Source organism: Lonchura striata, chromosome 18, assembly GCF_046129695.1.
Source record: "Lonchura striata isolate bLonStr1 chromosome 18, bLonStr1.mat, whole genome shotgun sequence".
In the NCBI taxonomy this organism is placed as follows: domain Eukaryota; kingdom Metazoa; phylum Chordata; class Aves; order Passeriformes; family Estrildidae; genus Lonchura; species Lonchura striata.
This window is the reverse complement of record NC_134620.1, coordinates 825,861-852,505: the sequence shown is the minus strand read 5'-3', so window position 1 is coordinate 852,505 and position 26,645 is coordinate 825,861.

Sequence of the window (26,645 nt, the reverse complement as noted above, 5' to 3'; positions counted from 1 at the left end):
TAATGGCATTTCCTCTCCAATGTTAATGGCATTTTTTCTTATAATGTCCACTGAAATAGGGGCATAGAGAGAGAAAAATGCTACACAAGCAGATTGAAATTTAACCAAAACGCAAGTATTTTTCTCACATTGTTTCTGAAATCTGCTCTCTGCTCATTTTCTGAACTGAACTATATCAAACAAAGACAAAAATTTGCTACTAACAGTATATTTGGAGGCCATACCTGCGATACAATCTGCGACATCCAGCAGAGCTTGGCCACTCATTTGGCTCCATTGATTGCTGCACTCTTTCATCAGTGATATTTTATCTACAAATGAAACATATGTTTTTGCTCACTCTTCTGAGGTCATAGGAAAAGACAGTGAGGAGGGAAAGGTCAGGGGCAACCCCATTTTATACAAGAAAGTAAATTTCTGCTGATTTTTAAATCCTTTTCATCTTTCCTTCCAGCCTACTTGGCAGGGTTTAAGATCCCAAAAGAAAAGTTCTCCTTTCACATTTGTAAATTCAAGCTTGTCTTCTGTACCAGGAGCTATGTTAAAACATTTCACATCAGGGATCTCAAGAGTTCGGTCACATGTAAGCAGTGAAAAGGGTTTGTATCCCACAGCAAAAAGGAAGAACCCCATCCTTGGGACTCAGGCAGTTCCTGAGTTCACAAAGCAGCTGAGCAGGAGAAAGTGGAAATGCCCCTTGGAGACCTGCCTCTTCAACACTCCATTTTTCAGTCATTTTCAGAGCTGACATAAATCTGTGTGGCAAAGGAATTTAGAGCAGCCAGTGCCCATGTAGATATTTGCTAGAGCAATCTTGCCCCACACAAAACAATATGTTGAACAAGGCACCATTGACATCTGGATTTAGATTTGTTATAAATAAATTAACTTGGTGAATTGTAAGTTCCCCTTTGAAAAAAGAAAACAAAGAAGAAAGAGGGAAAATAGGCAGCTAATGCCTATAATGTAGAGCCTTCCAGATGGCTGCTCTGCAGAAGCTCTGATGGGCCAGTGTCCCTTCATGCCAACAGCCAAGCTGTTCACTTGGGAAGTCAGATGGGGCCCAAGCAAACTCCAAAACCCCTTTGCCTCTGAATTGTAGCAAAGCTGTAGTCCAGGACTTGCTCTTCAGACAAGCAGCACAGAGCCAAGGGCTCCTGGGACTTTTGGGAATTGCTGATCACATTCAAGCCTGTTTGGGGACTGGTGCATAAGGGGCTGCACCTCCACAGCTTCTGGTGGGTGTCAGCTGGAGCATTCCACAGACAACAGCAGCTATCAAGGCACTCAGTGTTCTCTTTGTGTGGGAGAGGCAGAGATGCAGTTGAGGAGAGTCCATGCTGGGGGTCAGCCTCACCTAAATGAGCAATTGATTCTTCCAGTGCTCTCATAGCCGCAGCGTGAACCCCGGGATCATTTGAGCTCAGGTTCTTTGCTATTCCTTCTACCAAACGGATCATCACAGGGTTCATGGCATCATCCAGGAGCCCTATGATTTCAGCTAGCACATCCAGCGCCTTCTGCCTCACTTTCTTGTGGCTGTCACATATTCTCAGGACAAAATAATCAAAAATCTGTGAAGAGAACAAACAACATGAAAGCTGGATTAAAATGTCCTTGTTTGAAGAGTGGCTGCAGCACTCAGAAGATCCTTTCTCTCAGGTCAGCACTTGCTTGCCCAATTTCACTGTTTTCCTGTGGGCCACTCACTGGAATGGTTGTGCAACCTCATGCTGCTTGAAAGATTTTCTTCTGTTTTTAAGTGGTTTGGTTGGGGACAAAATAGTTCCTATGGTATTTCTCTCCACTATAAATCATTAAATCAATTCAATTTATTAATGAAAAAGGCTTCCTTTGCTTTACAAGTAAGGAAGCAGATATTTACAATGCCCATTTTTCTATATGGTTGCCTCACGTACTGAGGGCAATTATGATTTTGCCAAAACTATGGCTGGAGGAGATATAAGTTTTGTTTGTCTCAGAATCTGTGTCTGGAGAAGTGCAGGGCTCTGATCAACTCTTCCAGGATCTCTAACTAACAGGTGAACTTCTGAAATGTAATGTACTGTACAACTCTCATTAGAGCAGGTTCAGTCCACTTGACAGCCACATTATCAGGCACCTTTTTCTGGAAAAAGGGAAAAAGCAGTTACTGGGAGGAGAAGGCAGAGATCTGTTCTTAGCTGTTTTCCTCCTTTCCAAAGAGAATAAAAAGCCCCCCCAGAAGGGTGAGCGCTGTCTTTACCAAGAGGATTAGGGACAAGGATGGAAATGAGTAGCCAGAGTTGTGCCTGTGCAAGACAAGATGGAGTCTACAGATGTATTCTTTAAAAAATCCTGGGTTTAAACAAACCCGGCCTGATACTTCTGTTCCCCATGCAAACCCATTTTTAATCTGGATTGTAATTTCCATGCTTTCAGTGGCTGAATTCCCTTCAATTAACCCAACTGGGAGTAGGAGACAGCAGCAGTTACACCAGAAGAAAATTCTGTCATCATCTGATGAACAGCATCAATAGGCACCTGCCAGACAAATACAGCTGGACTGAAATAACTTGTCCTGAAGCCTGGACCTGAATTAAATTTGTCTGGGTAAGAGGGACCAGCCTGTCCCAAACAGCCAGGATGTTGTGCCAAGACACACTGAATTACCTTTACAGGCTTGGGAAAGGAGCTAAAGGAAAGGAATAATGAAAATACCCTACATACTTGGACAATGTTATTGGAGATTAGCTGGGGGCTGTTTTTGCACAGCTCTAGGAGGAGTGCCACTCCTTCCAGCCGTGTTTGAAACCCCTTGGCTTCCAGGAGCTGGTAAAGTTTGTGGAGTGGCTCCATCTCTTCTGCAGCTGCAGGTAACGTGGCCTGGACTTTTGCATGGTGTAAGAGGTGTCCATCAGAAGTAGACTCCACCCTGGAAAACAAAACCAAATTAGAACCTCTTGGTGATAATAGCTTCAGTTAAATGTGAGCAAATATCTTGAGCTTTCCTAATGATGTGATTTCAAGCTAGAAAAACATGAGGCTCTGAAGAACAACGTGGACCTTGTGACAATCATTACAGGAGACAAACTGCTAGTAACATTCTCGCCAGTTCTCACTCAGGAAAACCAAGGATGAGATGCATCTGATCTATCTTCAGATGGCTTCCAAGGTGCACTGCTCACATTGCTTTGTGGGGAAAGAGAGATGCTACTTCCAAGTTTAAATGCCTCCTCATATGGGATGTGTGTGTCTTATAATAAGGAAACTCATCACTCCGGAGAAGTGCCTCTACAACCAGCCATGACAATTTGGAAAAGTAACTCAGATGCATCTGAGCAGGTGAACAGGGCCATATGTGAAGGATCCAGAAAATCAGTAACAGAGATAAAACCAGAAGCCAGACATCCCAGAACTATGCTCACATTTCATTTGCTTCCCTAGAGACTAGATCCACAGCTTAACAACCCCACTGGGAACAATTCTCCTCGATCAACCTGTCTCATCCATGAGCACGGGAAGATGCTACTGAGGCACGTGGTCGCTTTCCTGACACCACTGAGTGTGACAGGGCTAAATAAATACCCTCTGTTATCAGAGGAGAACAGGTACAAATAGCTCTGCCATTGGAATGAAGAGACAGCGAGGACCAAATTCCTGTCTTAAATGCTGATTGCAGCACAGGGGGAAATAAACCAAACATGCTGTCCATCAAGTAAACTATATGAAGGACGGGAATATCAAGACAAAAAGTCCACATTGAGACACCTGTTGACCAAAGCTGCTCAGGAATTGCCTTGCTACTTACTACTCAAACTTGGTACTGCTTGAGGGTAAGAAAACCATGACTCAGCCAGGCCAAACCACATGGTGAGAACTGCATCTTTGTGGAATGGCATCTTGCTTCTAGACTGGGACTTCTCATCAAAACATCCATCTAAAAAAGACTCTACTCAGATGAAAAAAGCCTTGGTTGAATTTACTTGTCTCAAGTCAGGCAGCAGAAACTTGGCCCTGTCATAGCCTCCACAACACCGCCCTTGCCACTGCACTGGATTGTCTGAGCTGCAACCAATGGGTGTCTTTTTGTCTCTCCATTTTTGTGAAAACCCTTCCAGAGAAGTTGTGTTCAGTGTAATGCAGAGGTAGATATTTTTTATCCTAGAGCATTTGTAGGGAAAGGAAACAATCTCTGGCACTGGTCATCTCTGTCAGAAAGATTTTCCTGAGGGAGAGGCATGTAAAACTTGTCATATGCTTGGTCACATCTCACAAAAGTGCTCAGTACCGTTTGCTAGAAGACATCGTGGCCTGGGGCTTCTTGGGGCCATCATTCCTCTTCTCCACTGGCTCCTTGACAGCTGGGCATTCACTCTTCTGGTTTTCCATCTCCTACAAAGACATGGAGAAACCCCATCCATCTTTAGAATATAAAATAGGAAATTCCCTGTTTAAAACACCAGTTAGAACCGGGATCACTGCTATCAAGGCTTAGGGAAACATTTCCTAACTTACAGAAGGAAACAGACCAGAGATTCAGTGATGCCAACTCTTTGCTTTCTATAGCCCAAGGCAGGTTATGGGTGCTACCATACTGAGCAGCAGTCTGAAACCCCAAATTCATTAATCTTCAGCACAAATGGGAATTATGAAAACTGGTAGGCAATGAGTGTTCTTAAAGGAAGCAGCAGAAAAAATTGGACTCTTTGTGGGTCAGCCCATTGTGTTGGAAGTTGATTTGGTTCAACACTCACTCTCCCTGTGCCTGCACAAAGGCACACTCCTTTCTATATTTTTTCAATAAAAAAGTAAAATCCCCCTCCAAACAAACAAAGAATTTTTTGCTGGATGCTGCTGGATTCACCAAACTTCTTCCAGCTCCACAGGGCTTGAGAGCAGGGCAGTATTCCCAAAAGACAGACAGAAATTGTAGTAACTAGTCTTGACTTGGACATCTTTTGTATATTTGGAAGTTTTCTTGGTACTACTACTTTGAGTGTCTTAAAGATACTGTTATCTTCAGACTGTTATCTCCTATTCTCATTTAATTGCTTTACTGGGGGCAGAGCAGGGACAGCGTGGTGGGGGCCTTACTCTTAAATGTAAATCCATTTTCTCCTCTTTCCCTTTCTTCATTGTGACCAATATTCAAAATATTCAAAATCTCACTTTTTCCCTAATAATATCAGTCCCTTTGCGGCTTGCAAATGAACAGGCTGAGGTTTACCAGCTCATTCCCAGGAGCAAAATGATTCAGCAGAAGAGGAATGAGATAAAGACAGATTGGGTATGTTTGATCTCGTATGAGTGGTGGCAGTACTTGCACAAAGGAGACATTTCTCCTGCTAAGCACTTACCTTCTTCTTAATTCTTGCCAGAATGTCTTCCAGGTCACAGGTGGAAAGAGATCGTTCCAAAAGCATTTTCAATTTTTGGTGACTCAGCAATATCTTTACCATCTCCTGTCCAAAATGCCTAAGGAGGGATGGAAGGAAGGATGGGAGAAAGGAAGGGAGGAAGGGAGGAAGGAAGGAAGGAAGAAAATGAAAATGAAAAAATGAACAAAGGAAGGGTATCTTAAACTCATCAGGTGCAATCCTTGCATGAGAAGGCATTACCTACTCAGCAAAGAGGGAAATTTCCCTCCACTTGACACTGCACAGTGTTGTCAGCTGAACACAAGAGACAAGAGGAGAATGTGGGGCCACAGAAAAATATCATTTCACTCTGAAACTGTGGGTGTTCCCAGAGAACATGCAAAATACATCTGCTTTGTTGTCAGAGCCTATTAGCAGTGTCCTGCTGCCATTGCACAATAATTTGCCTTTCTTTAACTGGCAGGGAAGCCAGGACAAAACACCTCATGCGTCCTATTGATTATTCTATACTATATGTATGCACAGAGGCAGCTAGTTGCTCTCGTGTTCTTGGCAGCTATTAATGGGAATTTCATCATCAAAGTAAGGGGCTTTTGGCAGTTTGGGTTGATCTGGCCACTAGGAAATCACAGTCTTCTTCAAGAAGAAATTTGGAGGTCACTGAGCCACAGATAACAGCATTGCAGAAATCTGTGGAAGGGGTTTAGAAAGACTGAACACATTGGCTAACAAACCTTGAAATATTTCTAGGAAAGTCTTAATGAGAAACAGATGTTTGGGATCCTTCAGTGAATAACATTAGCCAACACTTTGGCTTTGTGTTGTGCACCTAAGACCAAACAAAACTGTTTGACAGACTAATTGGAGCTCTTTTGATCTCAGTAAAGAATCCTTCAAGTTACAGGAAGTTGATAATGCACCTTTTTGCTGGCCAACCTCAGGTTACCAACTACAGTCATTTCCCAGGCAACCCAAAGCAGGGGTCACAGCACCAAGGCTGTCTGAGCTCCATAAGTGTTTGCACAATGCTCCCAGGCATGAGGAGTGACTCTTGGGGCCCCCTGCACATGGCCAGGAGCTGGACTGGGTGACCCTGACAGGTCCATTCCAACTCAGCATATTCTCTGAGTCTATGCCCCTTAGCCACACAGCGAGGTCACTTTTTATTTCCTTCAGTTTCCACTCATTTGTGCTTTTACCTTTCTAGCCAGACACAAAATGGTTTTCCTGTTTGAGGAGGTGAAATGAAGATCATTACCTTGTGTCCTGGTGACAGTCCTGTGCAAGCTTCCCTGCCACATGTGCCAACATCTCAACCCTGGGGGTGTCTGCGAGCTTTGTGACTCCCATTCTCTCCATCAAAGACAGGAGGAGCTCGGCCGCGCACTTCCGCACCTGGACGTAGCGGCTCCTGGGAAGAAGAGAGAAACACTGGGCACAAGGAGAAGGAGCAACAGCAGCACAGGCCTTGGCCAGAGCCTGTTCCCTGTCCTTGCTGGGAGAAGGAGGCCCGGGCTCTCCCTGCAACTTCAGACACCTGTAGAAGGTTCTGCCCTCAGATAAACACAAAGTTAGCATTGTACAGAAGGACTGACTGCGAGGAAGAGGGAGGAATTCAGTCTCCCTGCACTATCTGATACTCCATTTCTTTCACAGTATTTTCTCAGAGAAAGATTAAAAGAATAGATCACATATGAATTATTAAGAAATTAAGGACAATTCATGCTGACCCATCAGAGGGCACCCACTACACAGAGCTGCAGCAGGATTGATGCTCTTTCCACCCATTTCTCCCCAAATCTGCAGACCTTTGGAGAAAAACAAATGCAGGGAAAACATGCTGTGGGCTGTGAAGTTGCAGAATAACCAGCAATGCAGCCTGTTTCTTCTGTAAGGCTTGGCAACGGATATATCTGAATGTTTTACCCTATTCCAAAGCTGAGGAAAGAGTGGCAGGCATTTTAGCCAGATTGTCCTGTTCTAGAGAGTGCCTCTTGGGAGCTATCAGCCCAGCACCAACAGTTAAGGCAGCATTTTCTTCAACTGTCCCATGGTAGTTGGCCTGTGAAGGTGCCTGTAAAGTGATTCACCATCTCAAGGCTAAGCTGAAACATCAGTTTGAATTGAAAGTAGAGCTCTAAGGCCAGGACAGTCATACAAGACTCCTTTTGGCAGGAGCTCTACCTGCTGTGTAGGCTGTGCCTCACCAACGCATTCTCCCCCATGTGCTCTAGGCAGCAGCAAACACCCTCCTTATTTCTCAAATTAATGGCATCAAGAGGAGACATGGTTTTCCCAGGGTCTCTGTGGTTAGTGCTGTTAAATACCAAACACCATTCACAGCTGCAAAAGCACAAAAGCACAAGGCTCTATCCTTGGCCTTTCATTTCCCCAGTGGTTACCATGTGTAAGAAAATCTGACAGACTGGGAGAACTCCAGGAGGCAGCAGGAAGCTGCGTGAGAGGAGCTCTAGTTTGGATATCAGGAGAAAAGTTTTCCACCCAGAGGGTGGTTGGGCACTGGAACAGGCTCCCCAGGGCAGTGGTCACAGCACTAAGCCTGACAGAGTTGAAGAAGCATTTGGACAACAATCTCAGGCACTTGGTCTGACCCTTGGGCTGTTCTGTGCAAAGCCAAAAGCTGGACCTGATGATCCTGAAGGGCCCCTTCCAACTCCCCATATTCTACAGTTCTGTGATTCTGAGAAGTTCTATGATTCTGCTGCAGGAGGGCAGAAATAGGTGACAAGAGGAAAGAAATGAGGTAGATCAGAGAATCAAGTCCCTGAGTTCACAGAAGATGCAGGATACAGGACCCATTCCCACTCCCACCATTCCCACTCTCTCTCTCATCCCTTCCCCCACTCACACAGGAGAAGGTGAAGAATATCATTAAAAGAAGAACCTACTTGACTCCCCTGTCAATGAGAGTAGTCATTGCTCGTGCAGGAGTCACATTTTCCACCATGAGCCCCAGGGCGTGACAGGCTGCCTTCTGTATGAACTCTGGGGAGTTCCACACCATCTGGAGAAGGACTGGTGCAACCTCTTCTACCTCAGAGTCCATGTCCTTCTTCAAGTTTGCAAAGAACTCTCCCAGAGTGACAATTGCAGAGTAGGACACCTTTGAACGGAGGTTGGTCACCTGGGGAAGTCATGAGGGAAAACATAAGAATCACCTTGAAAAGAAATCAGTTGCCTTCAACAGAAGTCCCAGGAAATGACAAAACATCCTACTGTGTCCAGAGGAACATAAAAGCACAAGAAGAGCAGAAGAGCACAAGCACAGAAAGCACTTACCCAATTTCTGGCCACAGACCTGCTTATTGCAGGCTTTAAAAAAAAAAAAATCACTAAAGTGTTCTATTTTACACTTCTAAAATGCCCACTACTTTGATTTCAGGTCCTTTTGCTAGTAAATTAAAACAAGGACTGCTTTCAAATCATAAAGGCACAAGTCATAAAGATAAAAGAGTCAGGTGCTCCTATTCCAGAAAGCGACACTAGCAGCTGAAGCACTCAGCCAGGAAACAGAAAACTCAGCCTCAGGTCTACAGAATAATTTGCAGTGTTGAATTACAGCTTGGGCAGAGATTAGGATTCTGGTAAATAATGTCATCAGTGTCTCAGTTTCTGCATTTGCACATTGCATTATAATGGCACCTCACTCGAAGAACAAGTGTCAGATACCTGACCTACCAGTAAATACAGCTACATGTACACACAGAGCCTACAGAGAGCTGACAGACATTAGAAATAGAAGGTCTAAAACCAGAAATGAAGACATGCCCTGAGCACACATGGAGATGAACAAGCACATACCTACTCTACACACCATGTATGGAGTATGGGGAACAATTCAGAGCAATGTTCTCACCTCACTGGTAAGTGCCAAGCAAATATCCCGAAGTCGAGAGAGCAGGACATCTGAATGGGATTCAGCCAGCTGTTTGATCTTGAAGAGTCCCTTCTCCTTCTGCTCCCTGAAAGGCAAGTACCAAAAAGATTGATTGATATTTCTCTCCATCCAAGAACTAGGCAGCACCCTCTGAAATGACCAGGCTGGCAGCTCATCCAAACCACAGGAGGTGCTTTTCAAGGAGCACTTAATGAAATCGTGGAACACGTTGCCACAGGATGCTGTGGCTGTCAAAAGCATATAAAAATCCAAGAGGCAAACAGAGGGGTATCAGAGTCTTCATTTGTGGCTGTTTAAGAAGACAGTATTTCTGAAATCTCTGGCACATGATGCCCCTCTGTCACTGCTTCCTAGAAGCTGTGAGACTGAGCCATGCTGCTGTTTCTTGTCACCTCCCTGTACCAGTCCCTGAGACACAGTCCCATGGGGCTGTTACTGGGGCATTTTCCTTCCTTGTCAGCCCCAGCAGGCAGTTCAGCAGGGAGAGTCTGCGCTGCCACTCTGGAGCCGAGTTTCCACTCTTCAGTCTAAGCTTGTGTGTCACCCACTTCACCTCACACATTCCCCTAAAAAGCAGCAGGATATCCTAGAAGATTCCACCCCTGGGCAAGAACTGTTGAAACCCTGGCTTTTCCCAAACCCCCCTGCCTAAAACAACCCCCACAACAGCAACATGTTATTTAAAAGTTGCAAAAAACTCCATCTCCCAACATTTGCTTTCTGTAGGCTCTCAGCCAGAGGAAGGTCTGTGAGGCATCAGGGCTGCAGCACAGGGCTGGTGACTGATCCCATGGGCACCCCTGAGTGTCATCCTGACCCCCACATCTGCAGGAGCTCTCTGCACCTCACAGGGCACCAAAGAGAAATGGGGAAGAGAAAGGGCAGAGCAAATGTGGCTGCACAAGGAGATGCATCGGGACAGATTTTTCATGCTTATGCCAGTGTGAATGGAGGCCTTACCCCTGTGTGAATGAAGCATCCACCAGAGAGTGATCAAAAAGACACCAAAAACAAAACCAATACCACCTAACATTGTAGGGTTATCATCTCTGGGCCTCCTTCTGCCTGTGTATAATTTTGGGACACATTGTGAGTATTGACAAAACATCTCAGGCCCATATGAAGCAGTGAGAAGGAAAAAGCTGAATTCCAAAAGTGCAGGATTCCTAGAGGATTTTCTTTCTTTTTCCTTCTCTTCTGCCATGAGCCCTTAGGAGTAATGACAGACTGAGGGACTTGAAAGCACAACTCAGTCGGTTTCTCAGAAAGAAGAACTCCCTGGAGCTGTTTCTGGGACTGCCATGCAGGAGGTCACAGGGAGACCCTGTCACCTGCCATTGCTGGCAGCAGTGGGAGCAGAGAGGAATCTTAATCCCACTGGGTCAGTGGCCCAAGGCACCCAAACCTGCACGAAAAACTGCTGCCATCCTGCTCTTCCTTCAGTCAGCAAATCATCTCATCCCACAGCTTTCTCTCTCCCCTCAAGATTTCCTTTGCAGCCCCACAGAGCAGCAGGCAAACTGAGGAAACAGCATGGAGCTGCTGCAGCTGGAGCACTGCTGCAGAGCAAGGCTGAGGAAAGGCTGCTCTCAAATCTTTATCCTCTCAGTGCTCTGCAGTAGTTTCACCAGTGCCCTTCGGCCCTCTGGGCTCTCGGGGCTCAGAGGCAGCAGCAAGACTCGCTTCTAACCAACCTTAGTGCTAAAATGGACACAGTGAACGGGGCCTTTCTTACCACTCATCGCTGCCGAGCGAGGAGAGCCCCTCCAGCAAGGACTTCTGTGGGTCGGCAGGGGCTGCGTTCTTCTGTACAGTCCCACGGCATGGCTCTTCTCGGTGTTTGGCACCAGCGGCCGTCTCCGAGGTCACTGTAAGGACAGGGTCGGCCATGGGCGCTGCAGCCCGGGCAGGGCACCCCGCCATGGAGCGGCCTGCAGCCCATCTCCCAGCCAGGGCTCCATGGGCACACACGGGCACTGGGGCAGAGGCTTCCCTGCTGCCTGGCGCCTTGGGCTCCTTGCTTTCCCCCAGCCTCCCCGGCTGGGCACAGCTCCAGGCTGAACCTGACCATGGCCCCGCAGCGCCAGCTCCCCAGTGCCACAGGGGCCACAGCCAGAGGCAGGTTCCTGCGGCCACATCTATAGTCCCAGAATCTAGATGAGCTGCTCTAGACTCTGTAGGGTTTTTGCGCTCCCTTGCATGTTGTCACAAAGTATGGAGGAACCATATCATCAAAAATATTCAGACAGGAGCTAATCTGGGTGTCACTGATGTACCGCAGCCACTGACACCAGTGACAATGCTGAATTATGTAGACATACACATCTAGATTCACTATGGATGGAGAGCCACGTCAGGTTAGCTCTGGTCAATCCTGAACATGGAAGCAGCATCACTAGAAAAGAGCTTTCCAAGTATCCTTCCTAGCTCCCTTCTTCTTATCTCACCCTACTTGGGATCACAGCACAGGCAGGCTGCCCAAAAAGGAGAGACAGGAGCCACTAGGGACTATCTGCTGAGTGTTTCCTGCAGGCAGCCAACAGCCTGGGAGCAGCAGGCAGCCCCCTGTGCCTGTCACTGCTGCACACAGCCGCTGTATTTGCTGGGTGGCACAGGAGGCACTGCTTGTTCCCTCTTGGCATTGCAGCCCGTGGGATGGTGGCAGCGAGGAGCCATCGGGCACTTCTGGGAGCAGCAGCACGACTGCACCGAGCTGCTGACGGCTGTGCAGAGCCAGCCCTTGCTGGGAGAGCAGAAAAGCTGCATGCAGAGCCGGACAGCAGCACAGGCAGAGGGCCCAGATGGTGAGTGCACAACTGATCCTGTGGTTCTTGTAGGTGCACAGTGAGACCCTGGCAGACTGCCCTGCAGCTCATCCCTGCAGTCACAGCAACCTCCTGGCACCAGTGCTGTAGTTTGGATTATATCAGGATGGGCAAAAGCCAGAGCTTAGACCTTTACCACGATTTCATTCAGCTCAACTTTCTAGCAGATCTCTAAGAACCAACTGCTGCAGTACTACCAAGCTGGAGTAACTCCAAAGTAGCTTTGCTGTTCAATCTCAGGACAGGCTATGGACCCAGGATCCCAGCTGTGCTGGCTGAGGCAGGAGGCAGTTTGTGCTCCTTGGGCAAGGACAAACCCACGCAGGAAAAAGCTGCCATGGAGCAGGCTTACCTGAGGAGCTGTGTGGGACGCTGCCATCCCCACGGACGATGGGTGGTAAGGGCACATTGTCCTGCTTCCTCAAGACCTTTTTCTTCAAGGCACCACCAGGGTGTTTTTTCTGCACTCCAGAAGCTGTGCCATTGACAGGTGGTAGGTTAATCCCTGCAAGAACCAAATAGGAGTTTATAAGTGGAGGGTGCTGGACAGGCTGATGATGAAAAGAGCCTGGAAACTTGCTGGAGGTGGGTAACATCTCTTTGTTATCCCAAAGAACTTCAAATATAGCAATAATATACCACTTTATACCAAGTATAACACTAAAATGGGCCAATGATCACAGAATCACAGAATCCAAGAAGAGTTTGGTTTGGAGGGCACCTTTAAGCACCATTTAGTCCAACCCCTGTGAGCAGGGACATATTCATCTCTGGTGTTTTCATTAGAAGGAACTGAATTTTGTTTTTTTTTCAGGTTGAAAAGCATTCTTTTGGAGTCACCTTCTCGGGAGGCTGCTCTCCAGGAGAGAGTCTGAACCCTCAGTGTACTTTGCAAGACAGAATTTTCTACTCTGAAAGACTTTAGAGGTAAAGGTGGGAGGCTGATATTCTGGTACTGACTCAGTGAGGCCATAGGGAAGACACTTCACGCCTCTGTATTTTTCTTTGGGAAAAATAAATAAATCCTATTTAAGCTTCCACTCAGATGCAAGCCAAACAGCCCCCCAGTCTGATTGCAACAATGTGCAAAGGGCAAGCAAGTGGTCAGAAAGGACCACAAGTGTAGCCACCACTTACTTGCTTCAGCTTCATCCCCGGGCTCAACTGTATCAGGAGGCTGCAAGAATCTTTTATTTTTTCTTCTGTTCTTTATCCCTTCCACTATATGCTCTATGTCCTTTGGCTCTAAGTGCTCTTCAGCCAACTTCCACAATGCAGCACGGATCTAGGTGCAATGGAAATACATCACAGACTGTAAGCAGAGACACACAAACCAGACACAACATCTCATCCCGGGCACAGAGTCCATAAAGTGCCACAGGCTTCAGTGCAGCTCCACAGACATTCCAATAGTTTCAGAGGAAGGTCTCCCATCCTCACCCTGGCAATTACACACAGCGAGGTGGAACCCTTCAGTGCCACAACCTTACACTGTTGCAACTGCAACCTCTGTCAGGAAGGCCTGCTTGAAGCATGAAAGTCATAGGAGTGCTCCAAGACAGATGAAGAGCTCACATGGCCAGTGAGCAGGCAGTTCAGTTCCCACAGGCCATGGCAGGAGAATAAAAACCATGTGCAATACCCAGCAAGAAGGGGTAATGAGCTGTTGCTTAACACTCATGGCCAGGAACTACAGCTGTTTCTCCCTTCCTGCCTTCTGAAGGACTCAGTTCTGAAGGACTCTGAAAGGACTTGGTCTCTGAGACCATGAGACCAAAAGGAGGAGTCGTGAAAACAAGTTGCAGAAACACGGATGTTAATGAGCAGAAAACTTGAGAGTGAGAGGGCTGTGAGATGCAGCCACAAAGGTAACCCAGAAAAGTAAAACTCTCCCATTTTATTTTGCAGCCTTGCTTACACTCAACATTAGAATCTTTGCTTCTCTGCTTCTGAGGGTGCACTTTGCCTACATTCACTAATGTGTAGCTTACTCTGTCATTCAGAACTTCTCTAAAACAGCCTTTGCACATAAAGTATGCTTCTGGCATGACCTTAACACCATTTCCAAACTTGACACCACTGGAAATAGTCAAGCAATTGCTCAGTAGCTGTCAAATATATTCCCAAGAGAATCCCTATCCCCCAGGAGGGGAAGATTATGATTTTCAGTGACATTGTGGGCCAGGTACTAAATAGCCACTGGAAAGGAGGTCTGCTCATCCCTGTCCTTATTCCTTACCTTTCCAAAGCCTTCCTTGATCTCTTTGTCACTGGTAAAACCAGGACTGCTGGGATGACCCAGCTCCTTGGCCCGGCTCAGTGGGAGGCCTGGTAATGGAAGCAAAGGCTCTTGTAAATCTCTGGCAGACTTCAAGCCCCCAAAAATACCATGCTGGGCAACAGGCAAGACAGGTTCCAGATTGCAGAGCTCCCATTAAACACAGAGACTGGGATTGAGAGCAGCAAAGTACATCCTCCTAGACCCTCTCCCAAGGGATGGGCTACTGGCAGCAGCCATGACATTTACTCTGTTGGCCAGCAGACTGAGACCTGCTGCATGATGAAGGCTGCAGCCCCTGGATGCTGGAGAGCCTCTGTACTTGATAGAGAAGGGCAGAGATGGAGATTGCTCTTGACAGAGATCCCTATTTGCCCTTATTCATGCTGATTTTAGTAAACATCTTCTTTCTGGTTCCTAAAAGAAGTCCTGTGTTCTAATACCTACATTTAGATCAACATTTTCTTCTCTTTGTTGGAATATTTAAGAGGACATTCAAAGAAAAGCTTAGCATTGAGGGAGTGTTACCCAAATGTGTACTGTCTTCTTGACACTAGAGAATGCATTTTCTAACTGTAAGATATGCACCTTCCATTTCCTCTGCCTGCCCCACAGCTGAGCAGCCCTACAGCTCCAGGGGGCACTGGCAGAGCACAGCTCATTGCAGGGAGCACATGCAGGGCACAGCTGTTCCCTGGGAATGTGCTCAGGCTCTCCAGGCTGCCACAAGAGCCTTCCTCCCACCAGAGAAGGGCCCAGCTCCCCCCTTACCTTTTTGTGAGGCTGAGCCATGCTCAGCCTTCACCTGGTCCTCCCTGGCAGTGACTCTGGGGCCAGTGCTGCTCTGCGGCTCCTGGGCCAAGGTCCCCTGAGCTGGCTGGGAGCCGAGACCTTCATTGCCAAGGTTGGGCTTTGGCACATGGGTCCTCAAGCCAAAAAGGTCAGCCAGTTCCCTTGGGAACAGAGGCATCCCAGATCCTAGCCCGCACCAAGAGTTCTTTGCCTTCTTCCTCTCCATTTTTGTTGTAGTCTCAGAGGAAGCTGTAATTCAGGTACAAGAGAAGAAGTGAGTTCATTGAACTCATGCCTTTACAATCAGCCCATCTAATGGATGAGGAATTCAAAGCATATTTTAGTTACTGGAAAGACTGGTTGGTAATTTTTAATGAAACTAGCATCAGTTTAATTTCTCTGAACAATATGGAGCTGGAAAGAGAGAAGGGTTCTACTACTTCATGTGTTGCCTATTGCCTCCCCACTACTACAGGATGCCTTTGCTTCCAAACAGTTGGAAATTCACAGTGGTCTCTAGAATGTGACTCTGTCTAGGAAGTAATTGATTTCAAAAGTAGTTTTCAAGGCCTCTTTTTCTGTAGGTCTCACTCAATGCTATGTTGGGTTTTGCACTTTTGGGATTTTTATATTACTCTTTCCAACAAAGGAAGTGCTGGGACACAAACAATGTTAGATGCAAAGGAAGTTTTGCTTTCTCCTTTAATGTACCCAGTATTCAGCAAGCCTGTATTTGTAGGGAACAAAGTGGTTATCCAAAAGTTCCATTTTTGCTCCACTTACCTGGTCCAGGGGTTTATTCCCTACCTTCTTTTCAACAGACCCCCAAACATATACATGACCTGACTCAAAACATTTCTGATCTTGCCTAATACTGTCAATTCAAAATTTGTTATTTCATTCTGAAATACTCTCCAACAGAGCTGTTAGAACTAAAAGAACTAAATCTTTACATGGTTTCAAAGAGGATAAAATCATATGGCAGCCAAGCAGGATGAGTGTCTTAAAACTGGATTCTTTCACCCTGTAGAATGCTGCGGTCAGTAATAAAGGTGAGACAGGTAAGGTTTAATGAGGCCATTTCTAGTCCAGAATTAATCCAGCAAAAATGTCACCTTATTTACTGAGCACCCTAGCTGCACTAAACATTCCAGATGTATATCAGCAAATAAGGAGTCATTCCAAAGTGTCTGTACCCAGGATTTGACAGAACTAACCCTGAGCAAAGGGACCGGGGGATCTAATTCCTGTTTCTGCATCAGCAGAATTATTTCTTCAAGTCTCATCTCTCCTATCATTACACACCCAGAGATGGCAAAGGAACAACAACAGTGTCACTGAGGCTTTCAACCTGAAAGCATTGGCTGACCCAGATGCAACAGAGACTGCATTTTGTGTGGCACAATTCCACCTGCCTGGGATCAGGCAAGGCAGGAGCAGGGACAAGGCAGAAAGCAACTCCTCCCTAGCCTCAGCCTGCAACTCTGATACAGGCAGAGGGAGCCAGGGAAGAGATTTGTCATCCTGACCCTGCCATAGGTGCCTTTGGGCTTGTGCTGTAAGAGGGTGTCAAACCCAGACCCTGCATAGGCTGCATCCATTTGGCAGCCTCCTTCTCCTTCATTGGAAAATTCAAAAGGACTTTCTATCAAGCAGGAGGGAGGAGTGGGAACATTTCTCATTTCATGCCAATGCCTTCTTTTTCACTACTAATTCTGACACTGGAAAGGTTTCATGGAGATAAAAGGAATGAGGAGGATGGAGAGGGAGGTGTTCTTTTCCTGCACTGCATTTCCAGGGCCACAAGGTACCACTCAACACTTCACACTGGAGGAATTTTCACTGCACCACCAGAGCATGCTCCCAGTGAGAGTCCACTGAGCAGATCAAGGATTTGAAATTACTTTAAAGAAACTTTGAAATGAATAGATTGTAACCAAGCTTTACAAATGTTACCACTTAGTTAAGACTACAATGTTAATTCTAGGACAGACATGTCCTCTACCTACCTGCATCTTCAGAGTTGTTGTCTCGGCTTCTGCTGCTGGATCTCAGCCTTGAGAAAATGGAGGACAAAAGAACAAATGAGGAGGTAGAAAGAGAAGGGAGGGAATGGGTGTTGATGAAAGGAGGCAAAATTTCTTAACATGGTCACTCTGATGAAGGAGGAAATGCAACACAAACCCAACAAGAGGCAAAGCTGATTAAATTGTCCTTAAGCTTTCTGTTGCTGGAGTCACACAGAGCTGGCCAAGCTCTGGCTGAAACACAGCCAAGTTGATCAAACATCAATCCTGCTATACATCTATACCCCAAAATTTGTTGGGGATCTCATTTCACAGGGAGGCCCAGGCACAGTGAATTTTCACCTGATGGTTACAGAAGCAGCACCTGAATTTGCAGACACCTCTCCTGTAGCCAGCATTTGCCCAAGCATATTCTCCTGGCTGCAGAATTTGACAGTCAAGGATCACAGTATTCAAAGTTCTGCAGGATCCAGACCCGTGAAATACAGTTCCAAGTGACACCACTACAATTAAAAATGGAATCTATAGCCACGTCCAGGAGAGGACCCATCTTGAGGTGCTTTGAAGCCCTGCCTCCTCTTCCCCACCACCACCTCTGCTCTAGGGGCTTATGGTGTTGGGTTTGACATTGTAATGGATCATCATGGATGGGCAAAATGGTGAATACACAGAGATTTGCCTCAACACATGGAACACCTGACTGTGCAAAATGAGCACACGAGATGGGAAGAGTGAGATGAACAGCGCACTGGAGCTGCAGACACCTTGGCTTACCTCATCTCCTGGGGCTTCTGGAAATCCTGATGTGGCAGGGACCCTGCAGTGCTGCCAACTGGGGGGCTTCCTGCCTTCCTTATTGGGGGGATCAAAGGTGGTCCCAATAACCCCTTCTTCGTATCCCCACCAATGGAATAGAGCGAGAAAGCCTGGAAAGAGTAGAACATATTGCTCAGATCAAGCATCCAGCCTTGCCCCCATTCATGCCTGAAGATATTCAGATATGCCCTCAGCTGGGACATGGCAGGAAAAGTCAAACTGATGGTGGAGCTTGGACCAGGAGGGGAATGGAAAGGGAGGTGCTGATGGAGAGACCATGTCTCAGATTTGCCACCTCTCCCCTCATGCACACTTCTCTGCAAGTGTGGCTTCATTCCCAGCAGGCATTCACATGTTGGACATCAAGATGTCCTGGGGTGCCACTGCCTCCACTGGCATTTTGGATGGCATGGGAGTGGGTTTAGATCACTATTGTCTCCCTGCCCCTAAAGGTTCCTAACAGCCAGTGCTGATCTCCAGCCAATTTCCACAAAGCCATTCTGCAGAATGACAAAACCTCCTTTTTCCAAGCCCCTCATTTCTTCTGCTGCTGTGCTTCCCTCCTGCAGATCCCCAGCAGCCTTTGAGCCCAGATGCTGCTGAGCTCTCAGGGTGCTCGCTGCTCTCCAGCTCCCACACTTCCATCATCTCAGGCTCACTGGCATTTAGAAGCTCAGTAGAGCTCCCTGCCCTGCTGCTCTCTGCAACGTCTCAGCCTGCCCAACTTCCTCCAGGGCCCCCATGCCTTGGCCAGGAAGGGGGCTGGAGGCAGAGGGTGCAGGTGCACACCCTTCCTTCATATCCCATCATTGCTGGCACAGTGAAAGAGCCAAACCAGGACCTGTTCAAACTTCAGTGAACTTCAAGTTCGTGTCATGGAAAAGGTCTCACAGCTCTGCCTGCAGCACATCAAGCAAAACTTTACACAGGACTTAACTTGATCTCCTTACCTCATCAGAGCCATCAGAGCCATTGCCATTTCCCCCATTCTCCTGCTCTCTGCCATATGTCTGCCTTGGCATGGTGGAAGGAGAGTTCTTCCAGATGGGAGGCAATGGCTTGGATGGAAGGAGCATAGAAGGATTTTCAAAGGAAAACCTCTTGGCAAGAGGATGTCCAGTGAGGCCTGCAAAGTGGAGACACAAAATGCAACAGAGACTGTGATGCAAAAGAGGAAACATTTTTCTCTCCATAGACACTTGAGGCAGGCCTGGGAAAAACCCTGACCCACTTCTCCAGAGATACCACAGAACAGCCTGGCCTCTGGGCTGCCCTGGGACAGCAGGGAGCCCAGAGCCCTGTGCTGTACCCAGGATTTGGCAGAAGTAAACATGAGCAAAGGGACCAGGGGATCTAATTCCTGTTTCTGCATCAGCAGAATTATTTCTTCAAGTCTCATCTCTCCTATCATTACACACCCAGAGACAGAAAAGGAACAACAGTGTCATTGAGGTTTTCAACTTGAAAGCATTGGCTGACCCAGATGCACCAGAGACTGCATTTTGTCTGGCACAATTCCATTGTTTTGGATCAGGCAAAGCAGGGGCAGAGACAAGGCAGAAGTCATCTCCTCCACCAGCCTCAGTCTGTGACACTGACACAGGCAGAGAGAGCTGGGGAAGAGATTTGTCATCCTGACCCTGCCATAGGTGCCTTTGGGCTTGTGCTGTCAGAGGATGTCAAACCCAGACCCTGCATAGGCTGCAGCCATTTGGCAGCCTCCTTCTCCTTCATTGGAAAATTCAAAAGGACTTTCTTTCTGTCATAGGAGGATTCCCTGTTTCTGCCAGGGCAAAAACAGGCAATGCCCATGAATCTCCTTCAGATATCAAAGGTTTAGCTCAGAAACTGCCCCAAGGGAAGGATTAATAAAAAAAAAAAAAAAAAGATTAAAAAGTAGGAGGGGGGAATGGGAACATTTCTCATTTGATGCTAAATGCCTTCTTTTTCCTTACTAATTAATTGTGACTCTAGAAAGGTTACAGGGAGTTAAAAGAAATAAGCAGGATGGAGTGGGAGGTATCCTTTTCCTGCACTGCATTTCCAGGGCCACAATGTACCACTCAACACTTCACACTGGAGGAATTTTCACTGCACCACCAGAGCATGCTCCCAGTGAGTGGGCTCTAGGAGAGTCCACTGAGCTCATCAAAGAATTGAAATTACTTTAAAGAAACTTTGAAATGAATAGATTGTAACCAAGCTTTACAAATGTTACCACTTAGTTAAGACTACAATGTTAATTCTAGGACAGACATGTCCTCTACCTACCTGCATCTTCAGAGTTGTTGTCTCGGCTTCTGCTGCTGGATCTCAGCCTTGAGAAAATGGAGGACAAAAGAACAAATGAGGAGGTAGAAAGAGAAGGGAGGGAATGGGTGTTGATGAAAGGAGGCAAAATTTCTTAACATGGTCACTCTGATGAAGGAGGAAATGCAACACAAACCCAACAAGAGGCAAAGCTGATTAAATTGTCCTTAAGCTTTCTGTTGCTGGAGTCACACAGAGCTGGCCAAGCTCTGGCTGAAACACAGCCAAGTTGATCAAACATCAATCCTGCTATACATCTATACCCCAAAATTTGTTGGGGATCTCATTTCACAGGGAGGCCCAGGCACAGTGAATTTTCACCTGATGGTTACAGAAGCAGCACCTGAATTTGCAGACACCTCTCCTGTAGCCAGCATTTGCCCAAGCATATTCTCCTGGCTGCAGAATTTGACAGTCAAGGATCACAGTATTCAAAGTTCTGCAGGATCCAGACCCGTGAAATACAGTTCCAAGTGACACCACTACAATTAAAAATGGAATCTATAGCCACGTCCAGGAGAGGACCCATCTTGAGGTGCTTTGAAGCCCTGCCTCCTCTTCCCCACCACCACCTCTGCTCTAGGGGCTTATGGTGTTGGGTTTGACATTGTAATGGATCATCATGGATGGGCAAAATGGTGAATACACAGAGATTTGCCTCAACACATGGAACACCTGACTGTGCAAAATGAGCACACGAGATGGGAAGAGTGAGATGAACAGCGCACTGGAGCTGCAGACACCTTGGCTTACCTCATCTCCTGGGGCTTCTGGAAATCCTGATGTGGCAGGGACCCTGCAGTGCTGCCAACTGGGGGGCTTCCTGCCTTCCTTATTGGGGGGATCAAAGGTGGTCCCAATAACCCCTTCTTCGTATCCCCACCAATGGAATAGAGCGAGAAAGCCTGGAAAGAGTAGAACATATTGCTCAGATCAAGCATCCAGCCTTGCCCCCATTCATGCCTGAAGATATTCAGATATGCCCTCAGCTGGGACATGGCAGGAAAAGTCAAACTGATGGTGGAGCTTGGACCAGGAGGGGAATGGAAAGGGAGGTGCTGATGGAGAGACCATGTCTCAGATTTGCCACCTCTCCCCTCATGCACACTTCTCTGCAAGTGTGGCTTCATTCCCAGCAGGCATTCACATGTTGGACATCAAGATGTTCTGGGGTGCCACTGCCTCCACTGGCATTTTGGATGGCATGGGAGTGGGTTTAGATCACTATTGTCTCCCTGCCCCTAAAGGTTCCTAACAGCCAGTGCTGATCTCCAGCCAATTTCCACAAAGCCATTCTGCAGAATGACAAAACCTCCTTTTTCCAAGCCCCTCATTTCTTCTACTGCTGTGCTTCCCTCCTGCAGATCCCCCGCAGCCTTTGAGCCCGGAGCCCAGATGCTGCTGAGCTCTCAGGGTGCTCGCTGCTCTCCAGCTCCCACACTTCCATCATCTCAGGCTCACTGGCATTTAGAAGCTCAGTAGAGCTCCCTGCCCTGCTGCTCTCTGCAAGGTCTCAGCCTGCCCAACTTCCTCCAGGGCCCCCATGCCATGGCCAGGAAGGGGGCTGGAGGCAGAGGGTGCAGGTGCACACCCTTCCTTCATATCCCATCATTGCTGGCACAGTGAAAGAGCCAAACCAGGACCTGTTCAAACTTCAGTGAACTTCAAGTTCGTGTCATGGAAAAGGTCTCACAGCTCTGCCTACAGCACATCAAGTGAATCTTTACACAGGACTTTGTCTCCTTACCTCATGTCCTCTTCCCTCTGCTCTCTGCTCCTGTATTTTTATCCGGTGCTCATCAGAGCCATTGCCATTTCCCCCATTCTCCTGCTCTCTGCCATATGTCTGCCCTGGCATGGTGGAAGGAGAGCCCTTCTGGATGGAAGGCAATGGCTTGGATGGAAGGAGCATTGAGGGATTTCCAATGGAAAACCTCTTGGCAAGAGGATATCCGGTGAGGCCTGCGAAGTGGAGACACAAAATGTAACAAAGGCCACAATGCAAACCTAAAGCAGCTTAAGCTCTAGATTTCATGGGACACATTTCCTGCCAACTTCTAAACAGGGAAGCATGCTCCTGCTGGCAGACACTGGAGGCAGGCCAGGGGAAAACCCTGACCCACTTCCACAGGGCTGCCACAGGAACAGCCTGGCCTCTGGGCTGCCCTGGGACAGCAGGAGCCCAGAGCCCTGTGCTGTACCCAGGAATGGCTCAGCTGCACATGCACCCTCCTGCTCCTCTCCCTGCCCCACAGCTGAGCAGCCCGACAGCTCCAGGGGCACTGGCAGAGCACAGCTCATTGCAGGGGCACACGGGGCACAGCTGTTCCCTGGCAATGTGCACAGGCTCTCTGGGCTGCCACAAGAGCCTTCCTCCCACCAGAGAGAGCCCAGCTCCCCCTCACCTCTGTGTGAGGCTGAGCCATGCTCAGAGGGGAAGGAGTGAGTTAGCTGAACTCCCACCTTTATCATCAACACATCTTACAGGTGTGGCACTCGAGGGGAATAATTTTTAATTACTGTGAAAATTCCTTTGGCTTTCTTTTTCATGGAACTAGCCTGTGTTTGATTTCTCTCAACAGTATTGACTTAGCAAGTCTGAAGGGAAACATGGAAGGGTCCAATGATAAGAGGGGAAAAAAGTTTCCTTCTTTGAGGCTGGCCTTATGGAAATCCCCAGGAAAGACCTACACAGATGTGACTGCCAGTTCTGCAAACCACAAAGACCTCTCAGCAAGCAGGCAGGCCTTATTGGTGTTTCTATAGCACCATAATACCATCTTAAGGTTTGGACATGATCAGCAAGCCAAGGAAGAATGGGAAATTTATCTTTACTGACACCCAGCATTGAGGGAAAAAAAAAGAAACAGGACTTGCATCTCATGACCATGTCCAATTTGTGGTCAGCTGTGGCCACAGTCCCTATCCTGGCTGACAGTGTGACTGATTTGGCTACTGTCAAAAAGGAGAAAGTAGAGTAAAATAATTAAAGAATTTTGTGGTGCCATGGCATCCTTGCAGGATCATCTGTAGCTGTCAGCCACCTACTCTGACACAGAGTCAGCACTGGCCACCATGGACCAGTTTTCCCTGAAATCTGGTGGATTTTTTTTTTTGCCATTTGGCTTCAGCCTTTCACCTCCTTTCTATCCTCACCTTTGCCTTCAGAGGTCTTTCCTTTTGCAGTAAATTCCATCTTCAAACCCCTGCTTCTGCCTCACAGAAGTGTCTGGGTTTGAATTCGGGAGTAATCTCAGTGTAGGCAGCGACAGGAGCTTTGTACCCAGCCTTAGCACGAGGTTGGGTGACTCCAGTCGCCAGCACTCACTCACAGAGGCAGAGCCAGACTGTGACTGTGTCAACCACAACTGTCACAGCCCTGGCGTGGGGCTGCCCCTTTGTGATGCACTGGTAGTTACATCTATGGTTCTCTGGTTTCCATGGCTGCAAAACCACACCCCAAGTTCCATTCCTTTCCCTTCCCCAGGGCACCCAGCCCTAAGCCGGGCCAGGCCAGGCCTGAGGATTTCACACTGTCTAGGAAGTAAACCATTTCCAAAGCTACTTTTCAAGGTCTTTATTTCTGTAATTCCCACTCAGTTCTGGGTTGCAGCTTGTTGGTGTGGGATTTTGTTTATTTCTCTTCACATCCAACTAAGTGGTGGGGCACAAACATGGCACTAGGTGGTGGAAGTAAAAGAAGCTTTGCACTCCCCAGTTCAGGACCCCAGAATTCAGTTGGCTGATAGCTGTAGGGAACAAACTGACCATCAACCTTCCACTTTTGCTCTGCTTCATTGTTCCAGGGGTTTATTCCCTGCTTTCTTTATTGCAGAGGCACCCAAACCTAACATAATCATCATCTGCCTCAGAACATTTCTGATCTTGGTAGTTCCTGACAATTCAAAATTTTCTTAATGGAAATAGCCCAGGCAGGTTATTCTAAACAGAGTGGATAAAACTAATCATGCTTGATTTGGCAGAACTAAGCCTGAGCCATGGGGCCCATGGGTCTGATCCCTTTTTATACATCTGCAAAATTATTTCTTCAAGTCTCATCTCTCCTACCTATTCAAAGGAGCTTTGTACTCATCATTAGTATTCAGGGGGCTGATATGATCAGTGTATCTGTAGGGTGTAAATTGGCCATGCAAATTTCTCCTTCATTGTGGCAAGGCTTTATTCCGGCTTCCTTTCCTTCACACACACCCAAACCCAACATTACAACTCCTGCCTCCTGAGTTAGAATAGTTGACTCCTTTTTAATACAAGTGTACCTGGACTTAAGCAGGGACACTGGGCTAATCATAGTGGGAACTGGTTTGTAAGCCTTGTGCAAGCATTTTTCAGTAGAAAGAGGTAGATGAGATTTTACAACACATTCATGAGCAAGTCTGACCAAGAAGCCAAAGTACAAGACAAATACTTCCAAATCTGCCACCCATGGGGAAAGGAATCAGAAAAAAAGATTAAACAAATGCCATTGCAGCTGAATTCCCTGCATTTATCCCATGGTCCTGTTGTCAATGCAGGTGAACCCAACGGGAAGAAATTATGAAGTCTGACTCAATTCAGAAGGCTGAATGATTTCTTTATTACAACTATACTAAAATACATTAATATACTATATAAAAGGAGGATACTAAAACTGCATACTACTTTCTTTGACTCTAACACAACTCGTGACCCTCTCTGAGAGTCCAGCCCCAGGTGGGTTGGATTGGCCATCACGCTCAAACAATCCTTATCAGAATACAATAAAGTGCTCACTCCAGATAAACAAATCTCCAAACACATTCCACATGAGAAAAAACAAGGAGCAAAAATAGAAATTGTTTTCTCTTTCATTTCTCTCTGTGCACCTCTATGAAAAATCCTGAGAGAGGGAGAAATGTGCTGCCACAATTGCGTATGCTAAACCTTCTTACTAAACATGGATATAGAGATTAAAAACATAGGGAGTATGACATTAAAGAGGTTGATATGTGTATTATAACTACTTAGTGTTACCTAAGTTTCTTCTGATGGAACCTGATTTGTTTGCAAATGAAACTGATAGGTGTTAACTTGTGCATAACTGGAATGTAGACCTGCCTTGAAAACACAGTCTTGACAAGACACAAAAAAAAATTGTGCAACACCTGACATGGCTTGATTTTTTTTTAAATTTTTTTTTCTTTTCTACAGCAAACTACCTTTAAAATAGGTAGTTTGCAGTAGAAAAGCGGCTGTTTTATATAGTTGCAAAATTCAGCAATATCTAGTGAAATTATTTTCTGGCTTGGGATATGCATATGGATTAGATAGTGGTAGATAACTTTATGTGCCAGGTCTGCCTCATTTTTTGTGAATTGTAGCAGTTCATGTTACTTGCAGATTTAACAGCCAGGGTAGATTGTGCTCAACAAAATTTCTGGGCCTTTGTTTCTCCCATCTCTTTGCTATTTCTTAGGGTTTAGGTAGATTGACTCCCCATTCATGAAGCAGTAAGGTAATTTTCAGCACTACACATGCATTTTAATCTTACTGACAATTTGCAACATGCTAATTTAGAGTGGAGCTTTTTCCTGACTTCCATTTTCAAGGGCCCTCTAGGTCTATTAAACTGTGTTTATATCTGTATGAATACAGCTACTTCATTACATCTAAAACATTCAGAATTACAATGTGGAAGGTCAAGAATACAAGGCTTAATTGATAGAATTTCAGGAATGATGGGTTATATTTGGAGGGGGAGATAGAAGGAATGGAAGTTAAACAGGAGTCTTTAAATGGCAAGTTTAAATCTCCCAGAATAGATGCATTAAATGTACAGGCCAGATTACTATTTTCTGCCACAAGGAATGTTGCTCAAATAAACTACATAAATCAGGGTCATTGGTGCTGGTGCTACTAACAATTGGTTATTTACAGCTGGAGTTTTTCTACTTGCAAAAGCACTTTCCTGACATTAGAGGCATTATCTGTTGTGATCTGAGAGAGATCCAAGAAAATAAAACACGATCAAGTAAAACCAAAACTGAGACAGTATATGTCTATAGAGCCTTACTTCAGACAGTCAGAATGTAGTGCTAGTTAAATCTGGGACAAAGGTGCTGCCTTTATTTACTGGTTGGCAATTTTCTTGTAGGGAAGGAAACCAAAAGCTCAAGAATTTGACAGATTGCAAGTCACTTTTGGATGCAAGCAATACCTTACAGTATTTTTCATGGAAAAAGCCCAAAACCCAACAAAAAGCCAAACTAACCACAAAAACCCCCTTGAGACAAGACCAACACAAAACCTAAATATTAAGTATTTCTGTAGCTTTCCACTATT